Source organism: Podarcis cretensis, assembly GCF_951804945.1.
Source record: "Podarcis cretensis genome assembly, chromosome: 2".
NCBI classification, from domain to species: Eukaryota; Metazoa; Chordata; class Lepidosauria; order Squamata; family Lacertidae; genus Podarcis; species Podarcis cretensis.
Genome location: NC_137171.1, coordinates 122,669,393 through 122,675,173, shown reverse-complemented (window position 1 = coordinate 122,675,173; position 5,781 = coordinate 122,669,393). Strand labels below are relative to the sequence as shown.

Below are 5,781 nucleotides of genomic sequence, written 5' to 3'. Positions count from 1 at the left end.
TTGTGTGGAAAGAATGTCAAGATGACACACACTTTTTTCCAGGAGAGGAGTCCGGGCCTACTGGCATATCCTGTCCTTCTTGTTTGCCGTTCAGGAGGTCAATGAGAACCACATGCTTTTCCCCAACCTCACCCTGGGCTATGACATCTATGACAACTTTTATGATGCCAGAATGACTTGTGGTGCCATGGTGGACCTGCTCTGCCCTGGGCAGGCAAACATCCCAAACTATTACTGTGGACCATGGAACAAAGCATTGGCCATTATTGAGGGGGCTGACTCTGACACATCCAAAGATATTTCCACCATGTCAAGCATCTACAAAACCCCACAGGTATGAATGTCAGGAGGGAAGGAAAAAATCCCAGAGAGTTGTTGCAATTTCTTTGGAAAGATGTGAAAATGTCGTTCATGATTTTAAGGCAGAAGGAGCATTTGGCCTCAACCCTCTCTTAGCAAAGATGACTAAGGGGATTCTGGGTTTGTCCACACTTCCTCCCATCCCATGGCTAGAAAGCATGGGTCTGAGTGGCTTTCCATTTCCCTTGTGCTTTGTAGGCATGGACCCAGGCCATTTCTCCCTCACCCTACTCCTTTCCCACAGAAAACCCACTCTAAATTGGAAAAGCAACGGGATAAGGGATGTGTCAATAAGCCCTTAGCTAAATCTACAAGATCCCACAGGTGCAAATGCTGTGTTTTATGGAGAAGGATATTTGAGGAAATTGTCAAAATTAAGGCAGAAGAATGGAATAAGTAATGAAAGCTAGTGCCATATGAGATGCAAATGAACAAATATGCAAAAGGAAACATTAAAGAAACAAGAGGCAAAATACAAAAAAGTGCATGACAAGGCAATGGAATGCATTCCTTTGAAACAAATTCTGTGAGCTCAGGCTAAGCAAACCTTAGACAAACCTGTAAAAGTAAGAGCAATTTACAGTAAAGGAAAAGCTTGAGAAAATTGTCCTTTAAGGTTTTTTGGGCCTTATTTACAATTTGCTCACTCCTCAGCAAGTCATCATTCATTCTCCATCTGAAAGATCCCTGTATAGAGAATTTCACTTCCATAAATACTACATTATGATCTGAGCAAGTTTTAGGGCAAATTTCCGTTTTTGTTATTCTGGGAACCAAGTCTCTGGATAGCCATAAATAATCATTTTCTCAAAAATGATTGATTTGCATCTGAATAGAATGTGAAGTCTTTTTCAGTTGGATTTCTGACTCTCCATATATCTGACAGGTCAAATTTATCAGTTAGATAAAAAAAAAGTCTTAGGTCGTCTGCCAGCATTCAATATTTTTTGTCTCTGAGTTCTATCCATTAAAGTGGATGCCACTCCATTCAGATCTCCCATTAAGATTAATTTATAACCCAAGTGTTCCAAGAGGCTTGTTTCCAGTTTTTTAAAAAAATCTGCCTTGCCATCATTGGGTGCATAGATTCCCAATAGCAAGTATTTTTCGCCTTGTGCTGTAATTTCCACTGCTATGTATCTTCCCGCCTCATCTTTAAAAATCAATTTTGGATTCCATTTTTCTTTAACGTAGAAAACCACTCTTTTTTTTTCTTTGTCTGAAGAAATAAATTCTTGACCAAGTTTCTTATTCAATAAGATTTTTCTATGTAGTCTTGTAATGAGTATTTCCTGTAAACAAATTACATCCAATTCTGTTTTGCCAAAACATGATGAACCTTCCTCCTTTTCTGAAGGGAATTTAAACCATTCACGTTCCAAGAATAAATTCTTAAAGCCATCGTGATAAGTTACGGGGTCGCTGCTCCCACCCCTGGAAGCTGTGGGCTTTCCAATCCAAGCTTGACTCTTTCTCTCCAACAATCTTAATTCTTTGTTTTCTTCCTTCAAATTTGAAGGAAAGGCCCTCTGGGAATTCCCACCTGAAGAAAATATTTTTCCTCCTCAGAATGGTGGTCAGGTCTGTATAGTTGGATCTCAAGCTCAAAAAGTGTTAAAGGATCTCTTTGAAAAGGATGATGGTTTTATCCTGTATTTTTAAACCTTTTTTATAATGCAGGCCCAAAATGGTATCTCTTTGTTCTTTAGTCTTAAAAACCACTATGCAGTCATAGGTGATTTTTGAATCTTTTTTGGGACCAAATCTGTAGGCCTTTTCTATCCAAGAGTCAACTTCATCTTTTTTTCAAATCCCACCACACCACCTGTTGATCTATCATCCACTCCCTGAGCCGATCCTCTTCCTGTTGAGGCACACCTCTCAATCTTAAATGAGATTCCCGTTCCCTCATCTGAAGAAATGCAATCGAATTTGAATTTTCATACTGTAATCTTTCTAGATCAATCACTCTAACTGTCTCAAGCTGTGTCAAAATTGTCTCATGGCTTGTGACTTCAGTCTTCCCCTCTTTCAGTTCCACTTTCAAGTCTTCAAAAATTTTATTCAATTTTTCAATACCCTGTGAATTGTGTTTTATATCATCTTTAATTTCTGACAACAGTTGCATCACATTATCCTCAAAAGCTGTACTTCTAGAGCCTCGTCTTACTGCTCCCTTATCTGCTTTGTCCACACTCATAGTTGCTCAGGAATTTCCAGTTCAAATATATGCTTTCAGTCTTAGTATGAACTCTAGCCACATAAGATTCTGCATTTCACGGGGTTGGACCAGATGGCCCTTGTGGCCCCTTCCCATTTGATGATTCTGTGATTCAGTAGTATTGTATCTAGGAAGGTAAAGGTAAAGGACCCCTGGATTGTTAAGTCCAGTCAAAGGTGACTATGGGGTGCAGCACTCATTTCACTTTCAGGCTGAGGGGGCCGGCGTATGTCCACAGCCAGCTTTCTGGCACAACGGAACACCATTTCCATGCACCTTCCCACTGCAGCAGTACCTATTTTTCTACTTGCACTGGTATGCTTTTGAACTGTTAGGTTGGCAAAAGCTGGGAGAGAGTAACGGAGCTCACTCCATCATGGGGTTTCAAACTGTTGACCTTCAGATCAGAAATCCCAAGAGGGTTAGTGGTTTAGATCATGATGAAATACAGGGAATGCAGTATAAAAATGCAGAACCAACTAGAGGAGAAAAAACTGGGAGGAGAACCCAAATGAATAATAATAATAATAATAATAATAATAATAATAATAATAATATAATAATAATAATAATAATAATAATAATAATAATAATAATAATATTTAAAATTGGAACATAGAAATAAGTCAGTAAATAGTTATGATTTTGCATTGTGCCATCATAAACACAAAATGAAATGTGTTGTTGTTGTCAAGCTATATTTATTCTCCAAAGATTGTACATTTATTTGGGATAAATCTGCACACATTTCTCACTTAAGAAAAGTGAGCTGTTGATATAAGGAGGGGGATTACAGTGTATGCCACAAGGCAGGTTTCTTCAACTACAAATACCTCAGCAATCTATTTAGACATCTGTAGGGTTTATAGCAACTAATTTTAGAGCTTAATTTTATATAGAAGAACTGATGGCTATTATAGGTCTAATGTGAGCTAAAAATGTTCATTGTAATTTTGTGTGAGCTCTTTTTAACAAAATCTGTTCTTTTTTCTTAAATGTGACACTTTAATGAAGAAATAAGGATGAGATCATATACAATTAAATAATACTGCTACAAAATACATGTTCTAAAAGGGGTAAAAAAATGCAATCAGGGCATAACCTAAAGCAAACACAATCCATTCCAAAGACTCTGTCACCGTTTTTTGAAAGCAAACAGCTAAATATGGGGTGTTGTTAAGCTCCCTGGAGTAAAGCTTCTTAGCTCCCATGAAACTTTGTCTTTTCTCTGTTTTCCATGTCAGAGAAAAGTTATCATTCAGGCAAGTACAAAGTACTGGATTTGGGATTTTGTTGGGAGTGACAACACTAATCTCTTCTGTTCTTTACTAGGTCAGTTATGGTTTTGTTTCTGACGCTCTTAATGACAAAACTCAGTTCCCTTTTATCTACCGAATGGTCCCCAAAGAAGAACATCAGTATCTGGGGATAGTCCAACTGCTCCTGCACTTCAACTGGACTTGGATTGGCCTCATTGCTCCAGACACCAACAATGGAGAGAGGTTCATGAGGACCTTGAAGCCCCTGCTAACCAGGAACACAATTTGTGCTGCCTTCTCACTTAGCACCTCAGTACAGGAGAGAGTAACAGTGCCTCTCAAAACATTTTTCAGGTGGAACGAAGTCAATGTATTAGTCTACTATGGGGAGAATCGTTACTTCTTCAGTATAATACGTTTTTTGCAAAATATGGTTGAAATACTTTTAAGTCCCATTGTGGGGAAAGTCTGGATCACAACAGCTTTGTGGGATCTCACCTTGAATTTGTCTTATGATCTGCTTTCTCCCCTGCACATCCACGGGTTTTTCTCTTTCTTAACTCGTATTAAAAGAAGGCCAAACTATGATAATTATGAAACATTTTACAATCCTATGTGGAAGTTTGGACAGAAATCATTTAAGTGTTCATATTCAAAGCACATGTTGTCTGTAAAAGGAAGGAAAAGGTGCAGGGAAGATGACACTCTGGAGTCCCTGCGTGACGAAGTGGTTGAGAAAATCCTGTCTCTGGATAGTTACAGTATTTACAATCTTGTCCTTGCTCTGGCAGGGGCCTTAAGGGCTGCGCTTTCCTCCAAATCCAATCAGATGGTGGCGAAGGGTAAAAAGAGGCTGAAATATCGAAGGATACAGTCTTGGCAGGTATTGCTCTTTTCCTCACATTCTGAACAGGCATGGGTGCTGTGAATTCCATTCAGACTTGACTTTACTTTGCCTCCATTTACAGTGGTATCTCTGGTTAATAACTTAATTCGTTCTGGAGGTCCATTCTTAACCTGAAACTGCTCTTAACCTGACGTACCACTTTAGCTAATGGGGCCTTCCACTGCTGCTGTGCTACCACCGGGCAATTTCTGTTCTCATCCTGAAGAAAAGTTCTTAACCCGAGGTACTATTTCTGGGTTAGCGGAGTCTGTAACCTGAAGTGTCTGTAACCCGAGGTACCGCTGTACTGTACTATTACCCACATTTTATTTTGCTGCTGAGAAGACAATCTGTCTCCACTTTACCACCTGCTTCCTTAGCAAAGCTTCATACTATTACTAGCCAAGGAAACTCATCCGTGCAGAATTTTTCCAAGGGTGCAGAATAAAGCTTATGTATCTCACGGCTTTAGTCTGTCCCAAAAGGCTGAAGCAAAAACAATGGGCTAAAGATCCCATTGTCGGTCTGTACAAAGATCTTCAGCAATTAGGCTATGTTATCTAGATAATGTTCTTCTTTTCTAAATGTGCATGCTTTCTTTCCTGTTTTAGCTTCACCCTTTCCTGGGAAGCTCCCAGTTTTACAATACTTCCATGGAAGGAGTCTGTTTGGATGAGAAGGGGCAGTTGACAGTCGAATCTGACGTAGTGAACTGGGTGCCATTTCCCAACATGTCCTTTGGTGCCATGAAATTTGGGAGCATAAGCAGTCAGGGATCCTCAGGCCCAAAATTCACCATTGACCAAGAGGCTCTTGTGTGGTCCAGACTGTTCAACCAGGTTTGGTTGCATTCCATTCCCTTTTAGAGATATGTTGAGCTCTGATTCTCTGTTGGGGGAAACAACAGTATAACTTATGCCTATCCAATTAATGGGCTAACACAAAACGGGGGAGGAGATGAATGGAGGAAAGTCAAAATAAGAAACATGAAAATGGAAAAGCAGGTTAGAATATGACTGGGGCATGGCTTTTGCAGTAGTCAGAAAGCATGCCAG

General features: G+C 39.6%; 1 long non-coding RNA gene across 1 annotated transcript; it reads left to right on the top strand.

The window, feature by feature from the left end:
* The first annotated feature begins 228 nt into the window (after positions 1–228).
* On the top strand, positions 229–5,547 carry LOC307209256. The gene is made up of 3 exons (XR_013835482.1): positions 229–334; positions 4,632–4,723; positions 5,338–5,547. It is a non-coding gene; the product is annotated as an uncharacterized lncRNA (long non-coding RNA).
* Positions 5,548–5,781: the final 234 nt, after the last annotated feature.